We start from the raw sequence: 27,181 nt of genomic DNA, 5'->3' as shown, positions 1-27,181 counted from the left end.
CAGTGCAGACAGAACCTGGCGAATTGTAAGCCCCGGTGTGCGAACTGCACAATGTAAATACATGGTGCCTATCAGTTGCTCTCAATGTGCTTTGTACCGCGGTGCGTGGTCCGTTGAGCGTGCCCACGGGTCTTCCTGAAGGGAAGGGCTCGTGGGTGGGGATGCACGCACACATGCTGTCCCTCCGAGCCGTGTCCTCATCGTTAGGGACACTGCCCGAGCCCGTGGACTCTGGGGCTGTGGAGCTAAGGAGTCAGCTGAGGAGAGGGATGCAGACCCAAGCCCCAGGTCCTTCTCCTGATAAACTGGAGGAGGACATAGAGTGACCAGCTGGCTTGGTGTGGGGGGACAGTCCACGCCCGTCCCTGAGGCCCGGAGCCCAGAGCCCGGGCATTCACAACTGCAGCCATGCAGACCTGGACAGACATGGGCGGTCCCTCTGCCACCTTCTGGGGGCCGGTTCTGCAGAGGACGCTGGTGGCCTGGAGGAGGATGGAGTACAGAGGGTGGACCCCACCGGCACTTGGGCAGCGGGGTGTGCAGCTGCCCAGCCTCTCCCTAGGAAGGTCCTGGACTCTGGTCCTGCAGTGTGGAGGGGAAGAGACAGCGGCCATCAGCCCTGCTCCCGGATCCCGGGGACCGGTCAGGGGGAAAGCAGGGCAGCTTCCAATATGCCCCGAGGGAGCCACGCACCAGGACCCCGTCCCCCAGCAGAGTGGCCGGCCAAACTGCTCCCAAAATACAGCAGCCTCCGCCCGGCCGCCTCCAGCAGCCTGGAGTTCAGCAGAATCTTCTGACCAAAGTCTTTCTCACAAGTGACCAGCTACAGCACGGTCAACATTATGTCCCCGTCCACGAATGGGCCCCGGGTTATTCCTGGTGTAGAAATACGTGGCATGCAACAGGGAATTGAACCTGGGGGTACTTAACCCCTGAGCCCCCGTACCCAGGCCCTCTTACTTTTTATTTTTGAGACAGGTTCTCGCTAAGGTTCTCAACTTAGCCTTGCTAAGTTCCCCCGACGAGGCTGGCCTCCAACTTGGGATCCTCCTGCCTCAGCCTCCTGGGTCGCTGGGATTACAGGCACGTGCCACCGCACCTGGCCCGCATGTGTTTTTATATATTCATATATTATGTTATTATATATAATATTTCATGTTTTTATTTATATACTTATTGATTCTATTTATTATTATGTATTCATTATTTTCATTCATATACCTTCTGTGATACTTATTTTATGTATTATATAATAATGTAATTACAATAACAATACTGATTATATATTTATCCGTGAGTAAATAAATTATGAATAATCAAATTGTTATAAATGTGCTATTAGAATCTTATGTAATATATAAATATGTAATATGTCATTTTTATATATAATATATGCATGTATATACACAAGTATGTAATATGCAAATATATATTATATATGCAAATGTATATTCTATATGCAAATCTATATGGTATATGCAAATATATGTTACATATGCAAATCTATATCCTATATAAGTATACAACACATGTAAAGCGCCACATGGAGTGAATAACCATGTGTTTCTACAATATTTTATATTGTGTAAAATATCAATAAGATATCAGATTATATAATTATCTTGTATAATAAATGCATTTTATATATACACTATGTGTACTATGTGTATAGACTGTATAAAGTCTCATTTATATGCATGACTTTTTCTATAATATTTTTTCTAATATTTACATATTATTCATATACCACATTCTGCATAGGTCATATTTTATTACTATTTATAATATTTTATTACTATTTATATATTGATCATTACCAGTCACCATTTATTTTCAGCCTTCTGTATTCACCTCATTATTTACATATCTTTACACTATCGTACGTATTCTGTAATCACGTTCATAAAATAAACTCGATTCCAATTTTATTCATCTACCATAAATAACTTATTTGTTCATTTCTATTTTGATGGGCTACATTATTTATTGGTGGATAGATAAAAATTGATTTCCACAAGTAAATTTATTTATTTGAGTAAATCTCTAGACAAATTTATTGATCTATAAATAATTACCTTATCAATAATGGAGACCATGTCCTGGACAGGCTGTGGACCCTCAAGCCAGGGCTGCAGAGTGTCCCTGGATGTCAGGGCCCCCGTCCACACCCCCATGAACCTCCTTGTCCCCTTGCAAGCCCCGGCCCCTGGAATTCTGCCATCGGCTTTCCCCGAGTGGGCCACACTGGGAACACTGGACTGTCCTCCTGTCCTGCTCCACGAAAACCAGCCAGTTCCCAAATCTGAGACATCCGTTTCCCCGGGTCCTTCTTGGGCGTCCACCGGCCCTCGGCTAAGCCAAACAAAACTCGGGGAACCCACACGCCCTGCAAAGTGGAGGGGAACTCGGGGGTCGGTCAGAGTTTTTAAAAAGACGCATGTTTGCAGTTTAAAGTCTGCAAAACTGGATCCGGATGGGGCTCCGACGCCTCCCCGGCCACACCAGGGGACAAGGACAGAATTCACCCCGAGACGCAGAGCGGTAGTCCTGTGGGGGACAGGAGCAGCCTCTGCCACCTCCGGAGGCCTCAGCTGCAGCCTCCGTGGGGAGCCTCCCGCCCCCCAATGACCTGTGGGCTCTGCCCCTCTGAGTGAGCCTCGACCAGCCAGGATTGAGACCCCCCACTCGGAAGGACACTTGCACACAGGACTGGCTTCGGGGGCATCTACCCAGGGTGTCGCCAGCCCCTGTCCCGCGGGGCCTGCCTCTCTGTTCTGAAATCCTTCATGACTCGTGAACAACCTCTCGCGCCCCCATTCCACTTGGCACGGGGTCCTGCAAATAAAGGATCTCTGCGCTCCACTTGGCCCCCGAGACGTGGTTGCTTTGCCCTCTTCCGGGGCCACCGTGCTGGCACACCCGGGTCCCCGTGATCGGAGAGACGGTCGCCACCCGGAATGCTACAGAGACAGGCTCAGCTTCGCCATTAAAAAATAAATAAATAAAAAAGCATTTTCTCATTTTTTTCCCCTTTAACTTAGCAGCCGGAGAAGATGGGAGCGATCTTCCTACCACCCGGGGAGGGAAGCCCGAGACCTTTTCTCCCAACCTGTTCGTTCTAATGGGAATAATTATGGAGTCGATGTTGCTCCCAGCTCTCGGCGGTGCATTAAAGGAGAGGAAAAATATATATATATGAAAATAAAGATATTACCGTGTTATTAATGCCCGTCGTGGCAACCCGAAGACGCAAAATATATGGCCCGGGTGCAGGATTTAAATTGCAAAAACCGAGAGGCTTAATAAGACCGCCGAGGTGCCGGGTGGCTCTTGGTGTGTGCGGGTGGTGGGTGCGCGCGTCCTTCTCCCCCCAAACTAAATTCCCAACATCATCTAAATGAAGCTATAAAAAAAAGTCATTATTACCTTTAGCAATTTTTAAGACCATTTTTCATCCCGGGGGTGGGGGTTTGAGGGGGGGGGGGACCCAACTCACCAGGCTACGGGAAAATATTACCAGGAAATACACTGATTCTTTTCCCCCTAATCCAATTGCAGTTATTGGAGACTTAAGCCGAATTAGGGGAGACATTATAGATGCGCCCCAGTGGGTGAGCCTGACCACCCCCCCCCCCCCCCCCCCCCCCCGGGCGCATCTACAAGGGAAATGGTTTCGGAGGTGGAAGCGACGTTCTGCACAGCCCCCATCAGCGCTCGGGTGCCAGGAGCCCGGGATTGATGGCCAGAGGTTTTAATCCAACTTCTGCACCGGAGCGGGGGGCATTCGGAATCCTTCAGGAAGATCTACGGCAGCATTTCAGATGCAAAATGCCATTTTTAAGTCCTTCTCTGTCTGACAAGGAGGAGAAAAAGGAGGTCTTGCGCTGCGCGGGCCGCGCACCCAGCTCCGTGCGCCCAGCTCCGCTGAAGGAGGGCGCACGCTCTTCCCACCGCCCAGGGATTGCTCAGGGGGTCCCGGCTGACCCTCGAACCCAGGCCTCGCAGGACTGGCTTCTTAATGGGAAAATAATTACAGACCTGCCCAGGAGGCCCCAGGGCTCCTGCAGGAGCCCACGGAGGTCATGGGGTGGATGGGGAGCCCTCGGGGGGGGGCTGGGGGGGGGAGTTTGGTGTCTCTTTGCAAAAAGGGCTGGGGAGAATCAGTTTCCCTCCTGTCCCTGTGCATGGTGACCCTGGCCGAGGTCACTGTCCATTCCCAGGGACCGGGAGAGAGAAAAGCAGAGACAGGGTTAATTTAGCCCTGGGTGGACGTCCCCCTGGGTTTGGCATTCCAGGGTCAGCGGGAAGCAGCTCACCCAAGGACCCACGCAGCCTGGTCCTGCAGGTGGGACGGAGCCTGTCCCTGGCTCCTCTGTGTCAACCACGGGTGCTGCAGGTTCAAAGTCAACCCAAGTGTCAAGGGGCTGAATGTGACGGTCCCATTCCCCAGACTCCTGTGCTGACCCCTCAGTCCAGGTGCTGGTGGTGGAGGAGCTGAGCTCCTGAAGGGGACGAGGGTCCTTATCAGAGAGCCCCCTGCCCGTCCACCATGGAGGACCCAGGAGAAGGTGCCTCTGGGAGCAGGAAGCAGCCTCAGCTGACCCCGGTCGGCCCCGCCTGGACCTCAGGCTGCAGCCGCAGAGCTGGGGGCCATCAAAATCGGTCCAAGTAGCTGTGGTGCTTAGTCAGGGACGATGGAGAAAGAAAGTCACCCCTCGGCTGCTCAGTGAGCCGGGGCATAGTTTCTGGAATCGCGTGGAAGAGATCTGCACGGAATGGCATAGGGCAGAGCCTGGACTTGCCTGGCCTGGAATTTCACAGTATGGAATTGCTTCCGCCTGGACCATCCCAATGGCCACCCTTGCACCTGGACACGCCTCCTCTCACAGCCTACACCATCGTCCCTCCAGACCTCGCTCCCCAGGCTTCGGCCCCCTGGGTCCCGTGTGGCCATCTGCCTCTGCCCCCGCTGTCCCCTGGCCCTCTCCTGCTGGCCTCCCCCGACCCGATTCCTCCTGCGGATGAGGATTCAGCAACAGCATCGGCACCCGGAAGGTTCTCCAGGAAGCCGCCTCCCTGGGCCCCCACCTGCCTGCTGTGGCCCTCGCCTGGTCACTTTCTGTGTCCCCACCAGGGAGCAGGGAGCAGCAGCGGGAGCTGGTATTTCCCCCTCAGGATCCACGGGGTGGCCGGGAAGACCCCCAAGTCCTGTCTTTGTGGAGCATGGAGATGGAGACACGGGTCCCTCCGTCACCTGTCCCCCTTCCTCTGACTCCGGAGCCTCCATTTGGGAGGTTCTCAAGACACCCCAATTTTCCTGGCACCCAGGGGTGGCCACTTAGGGTGGCTCGGGTCAATGGAAAACAAGAGTTCTTAGGTGGGGCTTTCAGACATGAAGTCAGGTGCTACAGCAGCCACCTTGTGACGAACCCTGAGAAGGAAGGAAGGAAGGAAGGAAGGAAGGAAGGAAGGAAGGAAGGAAGGAAGGAAGGAAGGAAGGAAGGAGAAAAGAAAGAGGAGGAGGGTTAGTAGAACACACAGGCGGTCCTTCCAAAATCAACCCACTCCTGGGGCGGTTTGAACAGGCAAAGGGTCACGTTGAGGTAATAAGAGTATCTCAGAGACACACTGGACAGGGGCGCAGAGATGAAAAGGCCCACAGAGGTGGTATCCTGTGCAGGGTCAGAGTGGACGGTGGCCACCAAGAACCTCCCCTGTCCCCTGTGCAGAGATCCCTGTAAGAGGAAAGAAAACCAGGGAGCCCTCAGGAGGAGGAGGAGGAGGAGATGGAGGAGGAAGAGGAGGAGGAGGAGGAGATGGAGGAGGAGGAGAAGAGAAAGAGGAGGAGGAGGAGGAGGAGATGGAGGAGGAAGAGGAGGAGATGGAGGAGGAGATGGAGGAGGAGGAGGAGGAGATGGAGGAGGAGGAGAGGGAGGAGGAGAAGAAGAGAAAGAGGAGGAGGAGGAGGAGGAGATGGAGGAGGAAGAGGAGGAGGAGGAGGAGATGGAGGAGGAAGAGGAGGAGATGGAGTAGGAGGAGGAGGAAGAGGAGGAGATGGAGGAGGAAGAGGAGGAGATGGAGGAACAAGAAGAGATGGAGGAGGAGATGGAGGAGGAGGAGATGGAGGAGGAGGAGGAGATGGAGGAGGAGGAGAAGCAGGAGGAGGAGGAGGAGGAGGAGGAAGAGGAGGAGGAGATGGAGGAGGAGGAGGAGTAGCAGGAGGAGGAGGAGGAGGAGGAAGAGGAGATGAAGCAGGAGATGGAGGAGGAGGAGAAGGAGATGAACGAGGAGGAGGAGGAAGAGGAGGAGGAGGAGGAGGAAGAGGAGGAGGAGGAGGAGGAGGAGATGATGGAGGAGGTGGAGGAGATGGAGGAGGAGGAGGAGGATAAGGAGGAGGAGATGGAGGAGGAGGAGGAGGAAGAGGAGGAGGAGGAGGAGGAGGAGGAGATGGAGGAGGAGGAGGAGGATAAGGAGGAGGAGATGGAGGAGGAGGAGGAGGAGGAGGAGATGGAGGAGGAGGAGGAGGATAAGGAGGAGGAGATGGAGGAGGAGGAGGAGGAGGAGGAGATGGAGATGGAGGAGGAGGATAAGGAGGAGGAGATGGAGGAGGAGGAGGAGGAGGAGGAGGAGATGGAGGAGGAGGAGGAGGAGGAGGAGATGGAGGAGGAGGAGATGGAGGAGGAGGAGGAGATGGAGGAGGAGGAGGAGGAGGAGATGGAGGAGGAGGAGGAGGAGGAGGAGGAGGAGGAGATGAAGGAGGAGGAGGAGGAGGAGGAGGAGGAGGAGATGGAGGAGGAGATGGAGAAGGAGCAGGAGGAGAAGGAGGAGGAGGAGGAGATGGAGGAGGAGAAGGAGGATAAGGAGGAGGAGATGGAGGAGGAGGAGGAGGAAGAGGAGGAGGAGGAGGAGGAGATGGAGGAGGAGGATGAGGAGGAGGAGATGAGGTGAGGAGGATTATGCGCCAGTCCTTCGGCTCAGGAGTTCTTCTTTCTCTCTTCTTCTTCTCCTGAGGAGTTCTTTCTTCAGTCCGGGCTCGTCTGTTCTTCTTCTTCTTTCTTCTTCTTTCTTCTTTCTTCTCCTTTTTCTTCTTCCTCTTCTTCGACCAAATCCTCTTCAACAGACAGCGGCCCCCCGCTCTGAGTCCCACTTCGGGGGAAGGGCCGGGGGCTGTGGTGGAAATCGGTCCGCGGGGCCGGCGTCTGGTTTTCCCATCCGGCCTCGGGCCTAATCGAAACTGAACACCCTTACCCCCCCTCCCCCCTCCCCCATTCTTTTTTCTTTTTTCTTTTTCTGCACAGAACGGGTCCTGGTGAGATCATCAGGGAAACCGAAACCCAAGAGAAAGATGCATTTGTTTCCCGCCGAAGGTCCGTTTTATGTTTCCAACAGACTCGACGATTATTAGCATTTTTTTTTCTTTTTTGCAAATTATCCAGCTTTTCCTACAATTGCCCTTAATTCTGCCTCAGAGGGAGATTTGCAGGAAGGGGGGGGGGGGCGGAAAGGCGCTGCTTACCCTCCTCCTGACCTGAGGGGCTCTCCTTTGCAGCCTCCGCGATATAGGGAACAGATGGGCCTCTTCCCTGCGCGCTCGGACCCGCGGTGCAGGTTTCTGGTTACCCAGAGCAGCCGCCGCTGACTCTCCGAGTGCCAAAATCAAGTGTCACCTCGTGCCAAATTCAAGTGTCACCTCGTGCCAGCATCAACTGTCACCTGGTGCCAGACAGCGGGGGCAGTCCGCAGGAGGCCCGGGAACCTCTCGAGAGCCAAGCCACCAGGTTCTTCTCTATCTGCAAGTTCCCCCATTGTCTTCAAGAAAAACTTATTTAAAATAATAATAACCATGACCCCGACCTCAGGAGGGCCACAGAGACAGCCCGGTGTCCTTACAAGCGAGAACGGCCTCCTTGGCCCGGCAAAAGGGAGGCAGTTCTACCAGGAGGCTGGCTTTGCGCACCGCCTCGTGCGATTCCGAAGGCCCAGAACAGGGCCACCCACCCCTTTGCTTTCTGCATCGCAAATGTTGGTTTTAGCTCAAGAGGGATTTCATTTTATTTTTTTCCTGGGGGGGAGGTTCAGAAATCCGTTGGTGGATTTCCGCGCTCCCCCATGGTGGGGGGAAATGAAGGGCTTCTACTCACACACACACGGGGGCATTTTTGGGATGCCTGGCGGAGATCCTGGTCAGACTTGAATGCGAGGAATGCAGACACGGACTCGGGCCGCCCTCACAGAGCTCCGCGCCCTTCCTGCGCACCCGGGCCTCCTTCGCCAGGGCCTCCATCACCCCCACCCCACCCCCAGCCTCCACCCGCCCCCCCGCCTTCTGCACCCCTCGGGTTTCCAGCGCCTGGGCCTCCTGCAACCCCTGGGCCTCCTGCACCTCCCTGGGTCTCCTGCACCCCCTGGGTCTCCTGCACCCTCGGGCCTCCTGCACGGGGGCCTCCTGCACCCAGGTCTCTTGCACCCGGGTCTCCTGCACCCCCCAGGCCTCCTGCACCCCCTGGGTCTCCCGCACCCTCGGGCCTCCTGCACCGGGCCCTCCTGCACCCCCTGGGCCTCCTGCAGTCCCCAGGCCTCCTGCACCGGGGTCTCCTGCGCCCAGGCCTCCTGCACGCGGCTCTGGGCCTCTGCACCCTGGGAGGCGCCCAGGCCCCTGTGAGTACCCAGCGTCCACCAAGGAGGAGGCTCGGGAAAGCCTGACCCCTCCTCAGACCTCAGCAGGAGGACGTGCACTGGCCCCAGGCTCAGAGACCACCATGCGCGGCTGGCTACCGGCAGGCTCCAGGTCCGGGGAAGAGGAGGAGAAGGGAGAGCACGGGGCTCCCGGGGCCTGTCTCTCCCATCTTGGCCTGGCCACTCGCGGGTGTGGAAACCTGGATACCAGAGCTAGGAACTGGCGGGAATAAGTGTGCAAGTAGACACTGATCAGTACCCAGCACACACACGTGGGCGTTTGTTCATTTGCTTATATAAAGACACTCATGTGTGCACATGCAAACGTAGATATTCAAAGGAGACGTGTGTGTGCACGTAAGTCTGTGTCCTCGCGGGCAGGAAATCGGTGGAAATAATCCGCGTAGCTGGGCGTGGAGGCTGAGGCAGGAGGATGCTGAGTTCCAAGCCAGCCTCAGCCAAACCGAGGCCCTGAGCAGTTCAGGGAGACCCTGTCTCTCAATAAAATGCAAAATAGGGTTGGGGTCGCAGCTCAGGGGTCGAGTGACCCTGAGTTCAGTCTCTGGTACCCCTGTCCCCATAAAAGTACCCTGAGATGGGCTCCTCCTGGGTCAGGGGGCCCTCATGCCATGGCCGTGTCCTCCCAAGAGAAAGAGGAGGGGACGCAGACCCAGAGGAGGGCCCCGTGGAGACGGAGGCAGAGACTGCAGTGAGGGGCCACCAGCCCAGGGCCACCTGGAGCCCAGGAGCTGGACAGGCAGGAGGAGTCCCCTGGAGCCCTGGAGGGGGTTCAGCCGGGGATACCTACCTGAGCAGGTTGACACCAGAATCCCATGAATAATGCCTTCGGCTGTGACTCTTGGGGCTAGGACGTCCCCTGGTGACAGGAACCATCCGTCTCCCTTATAAACCTGGGGGGTCGGCCCTCATGTAGGTGGCCCCCCACTAGCCCCAAGGTGGCACATGTTTGTACAAGAGAATTATATGAATTACGTTTCTCTGTGTCCCAGGGCCTCCCCGGAGTCCCATCTGGAGTGACTAATATTGACTTAGAAACATTATGAGGAAGATTAAATAATTTGGTGTTGGTGACGCGGTCGGCCGGTGGGGTTCTCCGGCGAGCTAAAAATGACGTGAATGACCTCATCTCCCCTCCTAAACCATTCTTGACTGATTCTTGGACGAAAGAAAAACTTCTCCTTTCCTCCCACTTGGAAATGGCTCTTATCTCTCCTTCATCCCCGTGACATGAAGCAGGGTCTCCCTCCCACGGGCCGATTTGAGAAAATTCCTGAGAAACTTCCTTGGCTCGGGCCGGTCCGCATTCCACAGCCTCTTCCTAAATTCCCCAGTGAATCCCGGTTTGCATCCTGAACTTCTGATCCTTGGGATTTTTTTTCCCCCAAAACAAATTCTACAGACTTTAAAAACAACTGTGACGCAGCGATCCGGAGGCTGAGTCAGGAGGATTGAGAGTTGGAGGCCAGCCTCAGCCACTTAGCGAGGCCCTAAGCAACTTGGTGAGCCCCAGGAAGAATTCTCAGCATCCAAACTCACGGGGTGTGCCACGGTTTAGATGTGAGGTGACCCCAAAGCTCATGGGACAAGGTTCAGAGGTGGAATGAGTGGGTTGTGAGAGGTGTAGACTAATAGTGGATTAATCCACTTGGATGGACTCACTGGGTGGTGACTGCAGCAGGTGGGGGGTGGCTGGAGGAGGGGGTCCCTGGGCTGTGCCTTTGGGGTCTCTGTCCTGTCCCTGGTGAGCAGAGCTCTCTCTGCCCCCTGGTGCCCTGTCCTGAGCTGCTCTCCTCCTCCAGGCCCTGCCGCCATCTTGTTCTGCTCCCCTTGGGCCAGAGCCATGGAGTCGGCCACCAGGGAGTGGACCTCGGACACCAGGAGCCCAAATAAAGTCCTCCTCCTTTAATTGTTCTTGTCAGGTGTTTTGGTCTCAGTGATGCAAAATCTGACTTAGAGGGTGCAACGTGGACAGGACAACTGACCAGCGGATGGGCCCAGAGGAAATGTTGCCAAATCCTGAACAAACCGGCTTGGTGGGACCCCAGCCCCGGTGGACACGCTCCGTCCAGCTTTCCTGTTGGGATCCACCAATGCCATCTGCAGTTTCCATCTCTGGGTGGACGAATGTCCTCCCAGAGGTGCCCCAGTGTCCCCTACCAAGCCCAGCTGACTGTCCAGCCCGGACCCGCCCTGAGCAAGCTCTGTTTGCCAAGCCCAGCAACCAGAGCTCGGTCACTTGGGGTCCTGCAAGGTGCCAGTGGCCCCAGAGTAGGTCCAGGTGACCGCTGCCCCTCGAGCCCGGTGCCCGACAGCGCCCTGTTTTATGTCTCCAGGGAACGTCCCACCCTGGAGGACGGCCCCGGTTCATGAGCCGTGGTGCCGCCCAGCAGCGCTTACAACATTATGAACCGCGTGGGTCTCGGTGGGGGACCGACAGGCCACCGCGGCGCCCGGCCCTGTGCGCGCAGTTTATGCACATATTTATTAACCGCCCTTCCACGGGGGACGGCGGGGGTGGGGGGACGGAAAAAAAAACCTTTTCTTTTCCCCAAGGCAGAGCCCCGCGGCCCTGGGCGCGCACGTGCGCGGGTTAGGAGGGCACTAATTAAATGTCAGCCTTGACAGATTAAAATTATGAAATTTAAAATCGCGGCGGAGCGCTTTGTCACTGTCAAATTACAAGTCAGGGGGACGAGGGGCGCGTCAGGGACGGAATGGGAATGGGGTGGAGCAGCCGCCTTCGCCCGGAGTCCCCCGCAGCCCGCCCGGGGTCCCCAGGAGACGCGGGGGCTCCGGGCCGCGTCCACCCCGGAGGGGCAGCGGGCACCTGCCCGGGGAGCGCCTGCATGACCCCTGCGTGGTCACTTTGCAGGAGCCGGGGTCCAGTGCCTTCAGGATTGGAGGGGACAAGGCAGGGGACCCCCGTCTCTCACCATTAACAGCCTGCGTTGCTTTCAGGGCCAATGACCAGCAACATTGGTGACCCCAGAAGTGGTTAACTAAAACCCCGATGGACAAGGGGACCCCTCTTGAAAGAGTCTGTGCCCAGGGGGATTCGGGGGAGGTGCCTCCTCTGCCACACATTGGAAATACGCCACCAGAGGCCACACCCCACCAAGGTCCAGCTCAGCACCCCAAGATCCAAGCCAAGGGACCCCCAACCTGGACAGCAGGAAGACAGGGGGATGACCAAGCCCCCCAACCCCACAGGAGCCAAAGCAAGTGGGTCAAAGGGGTCTCTGTCCTGTCCCTGGTGAGCAGAGCTCTCTCTGCTCCCTGGTGCCCTGTCCTGAGCTGCTCTCCTCCTCCAGGCCCTGCCGCCATCTTGTTCTGCTCCCCTTGGGCCAGAGCCATGGAGTCGGCCACCAGGGACTGACCCTCGGACACCATGAGCCCCAGGTCAAGTTTTCCTTGAGAAGGAAAAGAGGAAGACACGGAGGCCAACAGACCTCTCCATGCAGAACAGGGAGGGCCAAGGTCCAAGGTCACACCCTACTTTCCACAGGGGGCTGCGTCGTGGAGATTTCTGTTACTGTGACCAAATGCCGGAGGAAATCCACGTCAAGGAGGAAAGGCGTATTCTGGCTCAGGGTTTCACAGGTCCCTGTCCAGGGCACCTGAGTCCACGGCTGTGGGTCTGAGCAAAGCAGAGCTCCATGGTGGGAGGGGTGGTGGACTCAAGATGCCCGGTCCATGCAAGTTGGGCAGCGAAGAGACGACAAAGAGCCAGGGACATGGTACAGTCCCCCAGCCCATGAGCTCCCCACCCCATGAGGTACTGCCCAAAATTAGCCCTCGTCTCCTGTGGCTTCCACCAGCTCCCAGTGGACCATCCAACTACAAATCCATAAATGGATTAATCCATTGAGGGGATTAGAACCCCAGGATGCAGTCGGTCCCCAAGAGTCCCACCTCTGAACATTGCTGTGTTGGGGATCAAGCCTTCAACCCAGGAATCTTTACAGGACTCTCCAGACCCAATTAAAACAGGGACATTGAGCCATTGAGCCCATTCGCCATATTGGGAAGCTCAACCCCTCCGTCGAGTTCCAGAACATTCTCATCACCCCAAAGGACACCAGGTCCCAAACATGTAAAATGATCGATTATTTTTTTAAAAAAAAGCTTGATGATTTATACTTGGGATCCCCAGCATTTTACTGAGCCACGTCCATGTTTGTAGCAGCTCAATTCCCAATAACCAAGCAATGGACCCAACAACAGATGAATGGATAAAGAAACTGTGGTATGTATATACACAATGGAATATTACTCAGCCATGAAGAAGAATGGAAGGATGGCATTTGCAGGAAAATGGACGGAGCTAGAGACTCTCATGCTAAGTGACATAACCCAGTCCCCCCAAAACCAAACTCCATCTACGTGGGACATGTCCAAGTGCAGTCCACCGTCATGTAGAATTAGAATAAATTTAAAAATTTACAAATTCATAAATAAAATTTTTTTTAAGAAATGTTCCATGTCCCCTGTGGCTGAATGTCCCCCCAACCTCCAGTGCAAGGAGGGTGCGTTTTGTTTCAACCCAAAGCCGCGGGGTGACCAGGCACCCCATAAGGAACCTTTGGGGATATAAGTACACTTCACATTAGCAAATTGGACGTTTTGTACTCAAAGTCAGCTTCGAGGGTCGGCCGTCCTTCTCTGGGACCTGCTGGGCACTTGCTGATGATCAGCGATGACCACTGATAAACCTATCAACAATTCTGCACGGAAAGGAGGGCCATATGGCTCCCCAGAAGGACACTGCCCATTTGGTCTTCGAGGATGGGCAGCAGGTGGTGTAGACGAGGAGCATCCAGAATTCCAGGAAGATGAGTGTCCACCGGCCAGAGATGTTTGGGAGGAGAACCTGCCCAGGAAGTGGGAGACAGGTCAGTGGGTGCTGGACCTGCTGTGGAAGGAAGTGGAGACATGGACGTGAGGACAGATGGCATCCAGAGGAACAGGGAAGACTGGATCCAACCATCAGTAGGAGAGTGTTAAAGGTGGACGCGGGTGGCCACGTGGCCAGCTGCTGTAATAAACCAGTAAAAAGTAGAAGCGTAAAATGACCACAATCCCTCCCATCCCGGAGACCAGACGTCACAGATGTAGGTGACCCAGGCTGAGCTGTGTCCACAGCCTCCAGGGGACTCCTCCTGCCTGTCCAGCTCCTGGGCTCCAGGTGGCCCTGGGCTGGTGGCCCCTCACTGCAGTCTCTGCCTCCGTCTCCACGGGCTGTTCCTCTGTGTCTGTGTCCCCTCCTCTGTCTCTTGGGAGGACACGGCCATTGCACGAGGGCCACCTGCCCCATGAGGAGCCCATCTCAGGACCCTCCACTAGTGACCTCTGCAGAGACTCAGTTTCCCCACAATGTCTCTCACTCACAATTACCCAGAGTTGGGACTTACACATGTGCTCCAGAGGGACACGGATGGACGGGTCATTCCCTCTTGGGACAACTCCCGTGAATCCTCATTGCACACGGTCCCACATTTCTGCACGAGACCCGGAAACCACCTACCCTTTAAGGTCAGTCCCTTGCTCGATCCCGTTTGCCGTTGCGAAGACACCTCCGGTTTGGGGACCTCCAAAGCCATCTGCATATTTTACTATGAAGGGGACGTCTTTTGACTGACAATTGAGGATATCGGTGGGGAACGTGCAGGGTGAAACTCGAGACCCTCCACGAATTACAGGGGTTTGCACAGGGGCGGGACACGCAAGCCCGTCACCAACAGCTCCCTGATGTCACTCCAGGGAAAGAAGCCCGCATGAGCACGGAGACTCCCCGGGTCCACAGATGTGGCCACCAGGGAATGTCCCCGTGAAATGGGAGCCACCTGGGGAGGCTGAGAGAGACCCCAGCACAGCCCCGAGCTCTGGAGCTGACCCCAGGTCCTTGTCACTTCCCCCGGAGCATGTCTCTGTGCAGGAGTCCCAGGAGGCTGGTCTCCGGGCACCTGATTCGAGGACGGTGGTGGACAGTGGAGGTGACCAAGAGGAACCCGTGGGAACGGCACTCTGCAGGGCCTTGGCCATCGCCTGGCTCCCTGTCCTTGTATCCTGAGGCCACCGTCGGGTGCAGGGTGAGGAGGAGTCGGAGTGGACACATCCCAGGAGGGCGGGGAGGGCTTCAGTGAGGCCCAGGTGACCTCTGGGCAGCGAGGAGACCCGCTCGGCCCCACCTGGCTGAGCTCGGGAGGCGTCTCCTCATGCCCGCCGCTCAGGGAGGGCAGGGGTCCCACGCTGACCCCGGACGGAGACCTCGGGAGCTCCTGGTGCTCAGAGAGAGACCCCAGGACCCTCTGACGCGGAGAGTCCCCTCCATCCAATGCTCAGGGACCTCAGGACCTCCTGGTGCTCAGAGATCTCTGGACCTCGCGGTGTAGGCATTTTGAAGCCCGTTCCCGTCCACCGCATCCCTAGGCATCTCTGCGTAGCCCTGTGGGGACCCTGTGTCTAGGATGACCCGGCCATTTACAGAGAAGAAGGACAGGGTCATCTAGGACCTGGAGGCACCGTTTACCCAAATCCCAGCCCTGCAATCAAGGGACCTCGTTACTGTAACTGGAAGACGAGGATCACGTCACCGAATATGGGTACAGTTTCTCACGCAGGAAGGGGACCTTGAGGTGACCTTCATGCTGTATTTGGGGGAATGAGGATTTCCGGAACTCTCCTCCATGATGGGGAAAAGGACTAAGAGTACGGGTTACACCCAGAGAACTTTCTAGAAGCAAAGAAGCTGCCCCCATCTGCCCTTCACATCTGACAAGCTCCTGGGATTTGGGGCCAGTGTTCCAAGTGACCACAGACCATCAGACGGGACAAATGGTCAACTAATGCCTGCTCAAGAAGAGCCCCAAGCGGACGTGTCCAGCAAGCCCACCATCTGTCCTTCCTCGTGCAAGTGGTGACCTGCTGGCTTGGCCGGAATGCAGCGCTCTGCATGGGAAGCTCCTTGGAGCTCTGTCCTGGGGGCCACTGGTCCCTTCTGTTGGACAGTTCCTCTGCATCCTGGGGAGGGTACAATGGTCATCCACCTGTGTGGAAATGCCCATGAGGACCAGTCCTACACCCGGGGCAGCCTTGCGGGCTAAGCACTGATTGCATAAACACGAATACGGCTCGTAGATGCCTAAGCTCCTGCCCCGTGGTGGACAACAGCCCCTGGGCCCCTCTGTCATGAGGGGCTTGGACCCAGAATGTTCCCCAAAGGCTCCCGTGTTGGAGGCTTGGTCACCGATGCAGCAATGTCCACAGGGGTGGTTGGGGGACAGGGATCGTATCATGAGGACTCCAACCTTGTCCACGGGTCAATCCATTGATGGATTCATACCTGAATGGACCATTGAGAGATGGCAGAAGGTGTGGGAGGTGGGACTTCGTTGGAGAAAATAAGACAATGGAGGCTGTGGGGACTATACCCTGTCCCTGGCCGTGGGGACTATACCCTGTCCCTGGCCATGGGGACTATACCCTGTCCCTGGCTGTAGGACTATACCCTGTCCCTGGATGGAGGGACTATACCCTGTCCCTGGCTGTGGGGACTATACCTTGTCCCTGGATGGAGGGACTATACCCTGTCCCTGGCCATGTTTAATAAACAGGGAAACCGAGGCTGAAGAGAGCCTATCGTTGGCCATCCAGGGAAGTCCAGCAGACCTCACCTAGCTCAGGCCTCAGTCAGGGTCCCCTATAAGACAGCAGGAGCCGGAGACCCACGAGTTAATGGGGACCCATGAGTTAACAGTGGCTTCGATGTGTATCCAAATCATTCCTTCGAGGGTGAAGGATTCTTGCCTTCTGGATTCCCCACTGGTCAGCTGTAGGAAGGACGTGGAATCCCTTTGGCTCCAAGAGGGAAATGCAGGTGTGGGTGGCCAGTAGGCGAGAGCAGCCGGGGCCCATCTGGCTGGTGGATGAAGAGTAGGCAGCCTGTCCACTTCTGCAGCCATTTTCTCATTGCAATGGTTGGGATGTGGAATGTCCCCCACTGTCCCAGGTGTTAAAGAATTTGTGCCCAGGGTGGTGCTATGGGGACGTGGAGGAACTTTTAAGAGGTGGGGCTTAGCGGGAGGTCTTTAGGTTATTGGAGGTGTGGCCCTGAAGGTGACTGTGGGACTCGAGTCTCCTCCTCTTGTCTTTGTCTTTTTGGCCATGAGGTCACCATTACTTCTCTCCTTCCATGATGTGCTGCCTCCCACAGCCTCCCCTAAGCAATGGGGCCAACTAACCAGGGGCTAGCATCATGTTCCCAAATGAACCTTTCATCTTTCTAAATTGATCATCTCAGGTACTTTGTTACAGTGGCAGAACATTCAATAAGACCTAAACTAACTGTGATTTTACACTATCGATGTTTTCCTGAAACGTGACTCCTATATTCTCTGTTTTAATGACGAGAAAGAAATATCTGAGAGCAGATGTCTTTATAAAGAAAAGTTTCCGGTCCAAGATTGAGGACCCTATCTGAGCACAACCATCTTGCTAGCAGAGTCCTGAAGTGGCCCAGGGCGTCACATAGCAAAAATCGGAGAGGGACCCTGCATGGATTTCGTCTGTCCTTCTTAGAGAGCCGGGGTTTTGAATATGGGAGCTGCATCCTAATCCCTACTAACACTCGCTAATCCCTATCACCTTAGGCCCCTCCTCTGCATGTCACAGTCAGGTCCAGTCTCTACCCTGTTCACACCTTTCAACGGGACTCAATTCCAACCTGAGGACCTTGGCTAAGCTCCAACATGAGTTTTTTTGGGGAAACAGACCATATTCAAACCACGGAAGCCACCCCAAATCCTGCCGACTCCCATGCCCCCGAGTTTCAAGCATGTGACCTCACACAGAAAAGGGGACTTTGAAGATGTCCCCGAGATGAGGATCTTGAGATGGAGAGAGAATCCAGGGTGACCCAGGTGGACCCCCCAGAATCACAGCGTCCATGCCAGCTGAAGGCAGAGGGAGATTCGAGGCCTTCTTGGCCTCCAGAGAAGCCAAGGAAACAGATCTCAACGATCCCTCCCAGTAGAAATCAGGATTTTTTAACCCTGAGAGACTCATCCGAGAGTCCTGACCTCCAGAACTGTCGGGCAATCAGTAGGTGCTGTTTCTGGCCGCCATATTGGTAGCCACTTGTTACAGCGGCAATGAGAAACTCATACGCTCCCATGGGGTCCTCGCTGGACAGGAGGTACAACAGACCCAGGAGGGACCTCTGTAGCTGTTATGTCACCTGCCAGATGCTCAGACCTCCTGAAAGATGAGCTCAGCGTCTTCTGGCAGGACTGAGATTTCCATGCGGCCGAGGACTGCCACCCGGACGCAGCTGAGACTAACAGTGAACAAGCCCCCGGGTGATTCCAGCGCCTTGTCTTTGTGTGCCACAACCGTCGTGGTTCAGAGCCCCGGCAAAAAGCAAGGTCTCACTTTATTAGAGGAGGGTCAGGTTCCGCAGCAGCTTGCAATAAAGAAATTAGCAAACCAGAGACTACAATTGTGCAGAAACCCTGCAAAACGAAGAGGATCTAAAGTGACAAGATCCAATTAAATTTAATTACCCAAGCTGTATTTTCAATTTAACTGACACTTTTTATTAAGGATCCTCCCGCACTCCAGCTAGCAACCCGGACCAAATTGCATCCCCCTAATACAGTTATCTTATGCAAAATTCTGAGTATCTAATTTTCTAAAACCAAATTAGAGAACGCAGGGTTGTTGTTGGTTTTTTTTTTTTTTTTGGTAAAAGGATTTCTTTGTTTGTTTGCATCTCCGAAACACCGGTTGCAAGGTGCTCCCCACAGCAAATCGGCTTTTTCAGGAGGAGCGTGACTGTCCCCAGTGAAACTTACTCAGAGAGGACGTCGGGATGGCGTTATCACGTGCCAGTTCACTAAAAGGGTCTCTTCAGAGATGTGTCACCACACGGATGTCGCCCTGTAAGGTCACAGTGGATTCTTAGCAGGCTGGAGGGACACAAAAGGTAGCCAGGTGGGGCTCCCTCTTCCCGGTGGCTTGCTCACAGCAGGAGACATGAGAGTCATCAATGACTAATTCCACTGTACTGCATCCTCAGAGCTGAGTAATCCCATAGTACTGTGTCACAGGAGCTAAGTAATTCCATAGTACTGCATCACGGGAGCTAAGTAGTTCCATAGCATTGCCTCATTAGGGCTAAGCCATTGCAGAGTTCTGCATAATCAAGGCTAAGTGGTTTCATAGTACTGCATTTTTTGGGCTAAGTACTCTATAGTACTGCATCATAGGAGCTAAGTAATTCCATAGTACTGTGTCATGGGAGCTAAGTAGTTCCATAGCATCGCCTCACTGTGGCTAAGCAATTGCAGAGTTCTGCATAATCAAGGCTAAGTGGTTTCATAGTACTGCATCTTTTGGGCTAAGTACTCTATAGTACTGCATCATAGGAGCTAAGTAATTTCATAGTACTGTGTCATGGGATCTAAGTAATTCCATAGCATTGCTTCATTGGGGCTAAGTAATTTCATAGTACTGCATCTTTTGGGCTAAGTAAGTCTATAGTACTGCATCACAGGAACTAAGTAATTTCATAGTAATGTGTCATAGGAGCTAAGTCATTCCACAACATTACATCACTGGGGCTAAGTAATTTCAGAGTCTTACATAATTAAGGCTAAGTAGTTTCATAGTCCTGCATCATTCAAGGTAGGTAATTTCATAGTACTGCATCTTTTTTGCTAAGTAACTTTATAGTACTGGATCATCAGAGCTAAGTAACTCTACAGCATTGAATCATTAGACCTAAGTAATTTCATAGTACTGTATCATTGATGCTAAGTAATTTCATAGTACTGCATCATTGGGGCTAAATAATTTCATAGTACTGTATCATTGATGCTAAGTACTTTCATAGTACTGTATCATTGATGCTAAGTAATCTCATAGTCCTGCATCATTCAGGCTAAGTTATTTCATAGTCCTGCATCATTGGGACTAAGTAATTTCATAGTCCTGCATCATTCAGGCTAGGTAATTTCATAGTACTGCATCATTGGGGCTAAGTAATTTTATAGTACTGGATCATCAGAGCTAAGTAACTCTGTAGCCTTAAATTATTAGAGCTAAGTAATTTCATAGTCCTGCATCATCGGGGCTAAGTAATTCACAGCACTACCACACACCCTAAAAAATCAACAGCGCCAGTTGATCATGGGCTGAAATCTCCAAAAATGTTATACAAAACATATTTTTCACTTCATAATCAGCTTTCCTCAGATATTTGTTACAGTAACGGAAAGCTGATTAACACAAGTCCCTTGTCCACGTTGACCACAGGAATCTTCATCTACACCTTCTTGGACAAGTAGCCTGGATGGACAAGTGGAGACATGTCACAGTACCGTGATTCCAAATCCAAATGTCCAAATTCCGATTCTGGGCCTTCTCATGTTTGGGGCCGGTCCTGTGATCAAACAGGGGACAGCTAAACAACTAAAGGGAAAAAAGGTTTACTTTGGTTCATGCAGAGCCAGCCAACCATGTTCTGAACCTCTGAAACCATGAACCAAAGTAAACCTTTTTTCCCTTTAAGTTGTTTAGTGTCCCCTGTTTGATCACAGCTACGGAAAGCCAACCCACACAGTCCCCAGGATCCCTTTGCTTATCAACTCTTCCGTGAACATGTCTCAGGTGACAATTATCTTTCATTCCTAGGTAGACGCCGCCAGAAACTCTGGTTTCCTGCGAAGAGCTAAGTGATTTCATAGTACTGTATCTAAGTACTATGTACTTAGTACTAAGTACTGCAGAGATATCCAATTAATACACAAGTAAGCGGGTGGATGGAAGGATGGGTAGAAGATGGACGGCAGACTCAAGTTGGGGTGGCCATAACTGTCCACATGCTGAATCTCTAACTCCCTGTGCGATGGTATGAGCAGGAGGGAACCTTGGTGCATGATTAGGGTTTATGTGAGGTCAAAGGGTGGAGGCCCAGATGCCATTAAGTGTCCCTAAAAGACGGAACAACGGAGGACTGCCTTCCATTCTCTCTCCCTCCTTCCCCAACTGGGAGTCCAGCAAGAAGCCGCCATTGGCAAACCAGAAAGCCACCTCACCAGGAAGGGAGAAGGGCCAGCACCCTGGACTCACATTCCAGCCTCTGATCTGGGAGCAGTGCATTGCTCGGGCCACCAGGTCTGTGCTCTTCTATGATAACAGCCCCAAGAGACGGTCACGACCTCCAACCTGCATCTGGTAACGCAGGTCTCCATTCCCTGGGGTCCCAGAAGTATCACTTCATAGCAAGACCAAGGTTCTGATTGGGCCAACTTTACAAACAGCTGGGAAGATGCATGTGCCGTCGAGGGCTGTCGGGAAAATGGAAGAAAACCAAGAGGAGACCCTCTAAAGAACTCACTGAATGCTCATTGGCTTTGGTCAAACCAACCTTGGGTGCCCTTGAAATTCATCTGTTCAAATCCTCACCCCGGTGCTGGTGTGGACAGGGGCTCTGGGAGGACTGAGCTCCCAGGTGCAGCCCACGAAGGGGACCAGGGTCCTTATAAGAGGGACCCCAAGAGCTCCCTGCCCTTCCACCATGGAGGACCCAGGAGAAGGCGCCTCTGGGAGCAGCAAGCAGCCTCAGCTGACCCCAGTCAGCCCCACCTGGACCTCGGGCTGCAGCTGCAGAGCTGGGAGCATCAGCTGTCAATCACTTAAGGGGCCCTAATGGACCATCAGGAGGTACCAGACCCCTCCACTAGCCACGGGGCACAACCCCTTGATGTTGGCCGTGCCAGGGGCCCTCGGGTGGGTGCCCTTGGCAGACGCACCCCCGAATCTGAAAGCTAAAGGGCGCAGTTCCATTCCTCTGGCCTTTCAACCTCAAAAAGGGCCCAGTGATCTCGGAATTCCCTGAACCAATATGGCAGCCTGAACCTCGTGTAATAGATGCCCCAATCCAATACGGCAGCAGGAACCTCACCAAATAGATGCCCCAAACCAACATGGCAGCAGGAACCTCACGCAATAAATGCCCTGAACAAAAATGGCAGCAGGAACCTCCTGTAGCCAATGCCCCAAACCAATATGGCAGCTTGAGCCTCATGCAACCACACGAGTCAAAGGCGGTGTGTGGACCTCTCATCCAGGTGCTGGTGTGGAGGGGGGGCTCTGGGAGGGCTGAACTCATGGAGTGCAGCCCATGAAGGGGACGAGGGTCCTTATAAGAGGGACCCCAAGAGCCCCCTGCCCGTCCCCCATGGAGGACCCAGGAGAAGGCGCCTCTGGGAGCAGGAAGCAGCCTCAGCTGACCCCAATCAGCCCCGCCTGGACCTCGGGCTGCAGCCTCCACAGCAAGACTCTCTTTAAAAATCACCCAGACAGTGGGATTTTCTCACGGTGGCCCAATCAGATGGCTGCATGGTGCATGTCCTGAATGTCACCATAGCCAATTTTATGTTTTGTGACTTTCACCTCATAATGTATCATTTCTTCAATCTATTGGGGAAATACGCGAGAAATATGCAAGTCTTCCCTTTCTGCTAAAAAAAAAAAAAATAGAATTCTGTAAGAGGGGAGGGTGGAGTTTTGGAAAATCTGAGGGGACCCTGAGGGAGACATGTGGGGAGCGACTTCTGAGGACAGAGAGACGCTGGGCAGCCCCAATTAATGTCCTGGCCGAGGGCCGCCGAGCAGCCATTCAAAGCCCTGGGAGCTGATAATCTCATTTTCTGCATCCAGGAGACTCTTTGCGGATCATCTCAACAGTATTCTAATAACTCATCTCATCTGCCGCCCGGGTGCCGTAATTATTGATTTTCTGACTCAATAAAACCCTGAAGTCTTTGACGATGCCCAATCCTCCACTTCCCCCAGGATATTCGGGGGGTTGGGCGGGGGGGAGGAGAAGAAGAAGAAGGTCCCTTTGGCCCGAGAACATTATTATTATTATTTATTTTAACTCCTGCGCTACCCGAGAAGGCTCGGTGCCCGTGCGCGGTGTCTGCTCTCTGGTTTCTCTCCAAGGCTCCCCATCTTTCCTATATGGGGGGGAAAAACGTGGTTTGGGATCTGAAATAATCCAGGCACCTCCTCCACCAAAATGCTCACCTCCATATGGACCTTTCTGTCCACCCAAGGTTTTCTAGGGTCCTTTGCCCCGAGACTGCCCTCGAGCTCCCCCGGTCTGCAAAATGAGGGTCCCCACGTGGTTTTCAATGACAATCGTGGACGCCCCAAGATGCTCAGTGTGTAGGGTGTGGCTTTGGAATTTGGGGCAGCCTTGGAGATGAAACAGGGGAGCGACGTGGGTGTGACCCCATTAGCTCAAGTCAAGCAGCAGGACCCCAAATCCCATGATTCACCTCATAATCCCATGGCTTCCCGCAGACCCCATCTGCTAGGGTTGGGTCTCGAATGTCCCCCAATGTGGGGGGCTTAATCCCAGCCCCGTGGTGACGCTGGCAGGTGGAGGAACCTTTAGGGGTACAGCCTAACGGGAGGTCCTCCGGTCATGAGGACCATGCCCTGGGAGGGGATTCTGGGACCCCCGGCTCTTCCTCTTTCCCCTGGTCATTCCCGTAAGCGCCCACCATGATGTACTCCGTTGCCTTAGACCCAAAGCAACGCGCTCCGTGGATCGTGGACCAGAACGTCCACAACCGTGAGCTGAAATAGACCTTTCGTCTTTTTAAGAGTTGATTATCTCAGGACTTTTCTCCCCACGGTGGAAGGAGCCGATAGCCCTCTCGGTCTCCTATAAGGACATTTACCCCATTCCTTGACCCCCGGCACCTTCCAGAGCCCCCATCTTCCAACACCAGCACCTTGGGGTGCACCACTCCCTTATATGCATTGGAAAAGGGACACCAACACTCAGGCCATCACACCCAAGAACACCTGTGACCGTGACCAGGACCAGAACCCACCGAGTGTTTTGTGACACTTCTCGGTGTCATGATGCGTACGCCATCTTGACCCCATACTTGGCCCACTTGTGGTCACAGAGCCGGTTGGTGGCCTCGTCCACAGAAGCGTCCAGCCTCGTGTTTCCTCCTCCGGTGGACACACACCAGGTTCTGTCCAGGTAGGTGACATCTGTCCCTTGCCCTGCCTGGTCTCCTGCCCTGGTTAGCGACTTTCCACACATTGGGCTGGACATTTCCATCTGCCCCTGGATTTGCGCTCTACCTGTCTCCCCTTGGCCATGTGCCCAGGGACCTGCTCTGAACAACTGCATCAACGGGGCCCTTTGTCCACCAGCCTGGACATATTGGACCCATTAGGAGACCAGGAGAATTCTGGAAGAGCTGAGGCAGGGTATTCATCCTCCACCGTCCTCTGGCCAACTGGTCCCCCGTTGGCTCCTGTGAAGGATTCTTTGCCCGGGGTCCTCTGAATTCCCCTCGGTCCCTCCCTTAATGGGGACCTAACTGCTGCTGACCACGGCCATTCCAGGGTCCTGGGCCCACTTTGGTGCCTTCCCTCTCCTCTCCCTGTGATGTCACGATCATCAGACTCCACATGGCCAAGATCACCGAGAGGTGACAGGATTCAGAGGTAGAAACCATGTCCCGGGGCCATATTGGATTTGAGAGTAGGAATAGCCGGGTCTCTCCGTTCCTGCGTGTCCATGGACCAAAGAAGGGTCACGCTACCCTTTAAGGCTCCAAGAGAGGAGGTTATCAGGGTGTTCCCTCCACCAGATGACGGTGTGCGAAGAGTGGACACCATCTTGCTTTGAGTCCATTGGGTCCATCGTAAAGAGTGTGGTATGCAGTGGTTGCTCAATAAATGCTTGGCCCCGGGCTATCTACTGGACTCCAGACTCGAACCACCTCCTGCTCCTGACTCAGGGTTTCAGGGTGGGCTTTGGTTTCCCCCGGTGGCCACCCGTGGGCTGTGCTTTGAGACACACCCAGCCCTCCGCGTCTGATGGGGAGGCCGCCACGGGGTCACAGCCTTCTGGAACCTTCCTGCAGGTCCTCATTAGGAGAGCTAAAGATCACCCCGGCCTCCGGCTCAGCCCCGCGGAGAGGATTAGCGTGATTTTTGTCAGTCAAAGCCACAACCTTTTTCCGAGGGCCGTGATCCAAGTAAAACAGGCTCCAATGAGGTGTGAGTGGGGGGCCAAGCGGGCGATGGAGACCCGCGGATCCTTCCTCCCGCGTGGAACATTAAAGTCAAAGCCGGGCTCGCTCCGAAGACCGCCGTTCACCTGCACTTATCGATCTGATTGCTCATCGATCCCGAGAGGGGAGCCCAGAGGGGCATTTCCCCCAAACCACGGGCGGACTCAGGTGAGCGCGGACAGGGCTTCCCGACCGCGGGAGGGTTAAAGAGAGCGAGAGACCCCGGCGCTGCCTTCTCGGGGGCCGGCTCCGAAGGCACCGTGTCCTTTTATTGATGATTTCTGAATTTCCATTTTAATAAAATAAATGGAGATACCTACAGATAATAGCGCTGTTCAATATTTATGAAGCGCCTTTTTAGAATAAATTCAGAAATTCGGTATTAATCATCGCAGCCATTACAGTCCGCAGGCCCATAAATAACCCGCGGGAACACCGTTTCTTCTTCTTCTTCTTCTTTTTTTTTATTCTTTTTTTTTTTTTTTTTTTCTGAGAGCCCATAATGAAAACCAGCCGAGGACCCGGCTTCGGGATGCGGAGGCTCATCCTGGGGAGGGGGATGGAGGAGGCGGTCTCGGCTTACCGGGGGACCCCAAATAAGGTGTGACAGTATCGGCTTTCTCCCACCTTCGGGGGAAGAAGGAGGCTTTTACTGAAGGCAAGAAAAGCGACCCAGAGCCGTAGTATATATATATATATTTCCCCCTGGCAGGGAAGAGGGTCATTTGTCTTGGAGGCTGCGGTTTCTTGCAGGACGTCCAGAGCCGCCCGGAGCGACACGATGCAGCAAACTGACCACAGCCAACCTCCCGGCAAAGAGCCTCCGAGAGACACACAAAGCCCCGATTGTTTCTGGAAAAATCCTTGGGTTCCGCTCACAGCCCTCCCCTCGGCGGCTGCCTGAGCCCTGCGATTCCACGCTGGACGCCAGACGCGCTGTCCCGGTGTACCCCCAGAGGCTGACCACCGAGGGCCCCCGACCGGGCTCAGAGAGCCTCCTCTGCTCACCCAGATGGCATTTTTCGGGGTCACGCATGGTCCCCAAATGGGGATCAGGAGCCAGGGACCCCAAACAGGGTTGGGGCTTTCTGGAGAGTCCGTATTCAGCACCCGGTGGCCCTGGGCTGGTGGCCCCTCACTGCAGTCTCTGCCTCCGTCTCCTCTGTCTCTTGGGAGGACACGGCCATGGCACAAGGGCCCCCTGACCCACGAGGAGCCCATCTCAGGACCCTCCACTGACCACCTCTGCAGAGACCCTGTTCCCCACGAGGTCCTTCACAGGTCCTGCATGGTGGCACATGGTGACGTCCGGGGAGGGGGGTAAGATTCACTCCACGGAATGCATCAACGGTCCTGCGAGTCCTCTCGGTCCCCTGGGCTCCTGTGACATCCCAGCCCCACACGGGCTCTGCTTGTGTCACTCATACCGCAAGCCACACAGGACACGCCTTTCGGGTCGCCGGTGTTGGTGGTGGTCCCCTGTCCTGTGAGTGCCCCCTCTGGATCCCATTAGGGGCGGCAGACCTTGCAAATGCGATGAGAGACTCGGGTGTGCGGGGACCGCGGTGCTAATCGCATTTGGCAAATTGCGTTACCCGCGTCAGGAACAGGTTTTCTGGTAATAAAACGAATCGGCGGTGGAGGCCGTGCCTGCCCGGGCGGAATCCGTACTCCCCTGTCTCACAGTCGTGCCCCGTTCTCCCCGGGTCCCACCATGACGACCGTGCAAAGGCCCTGGGACGGTTGGGAACCTCGGTGCACGGCTGTCAATCATCCTTCCCCAGATTCCCAACGGCTGGAGTCGCAGCCCCGCGGTTGCCACAGCTCATGGCGCCATCTTGCATTTTCAAGCTGGATGACAAAATCTCCCTGACCTCAGGGAGTGTCACCAGAGTCCCCAAAGCCACCGGGTGCTGGGGAACCAAGTCCTCTTGGTCAAGTTTTCCCTGGACAGCAGCTAGGTCTTGCCTTTCCAGAGACAGAAGGGAATTGGGGTCTAGAAGTGAAGCCCCGAGCCCGTTGGTCACCCAGCAGGGGTTCCCTGGGCACCTCCCGGAGTCAGGTGCAGCCCGCTCTTGGGAGTTCATTCCCCAAACAACCCGGTAAACAGGAGGTCATGGGTCAGTGCAGGAGTGGACGTCTGCTGGACGATCTCCTTGGGGTGACAGATCGCAGAAAGTCCTCTGGAGAGGGGACCATCAGGTGGACACCCCGGTACCCAGACCGAGGGGAATCGGGCATGGCTGGATCAAGGCGCCATGGGAGACGGGTGGACGGTCAGGCACAAGGACCGGGCACTCACGGTCCCCATTTTATTATCAATGACTTGGGAAGCCACAGGGGACCTGAAGCCGGGAAGTGCCCACCCGACT

This window comes from Marmota flaviventris, chromosome X (genome assembly GCF_047511675.1).
Source record: "Marmota flaviventris isolate mMarFla1 chromosome X, mMarFla1.hap1, whole genome shotgun sequence".
Lineage (NCBI taxonomy): Eukaryota > Metazoa > Chordata > Mammalia > Rodentia > Sciuridae > Marmota > Marmota flaviventris.
This window is presented reverse-complemented; position numbering follows the sequence as displayed.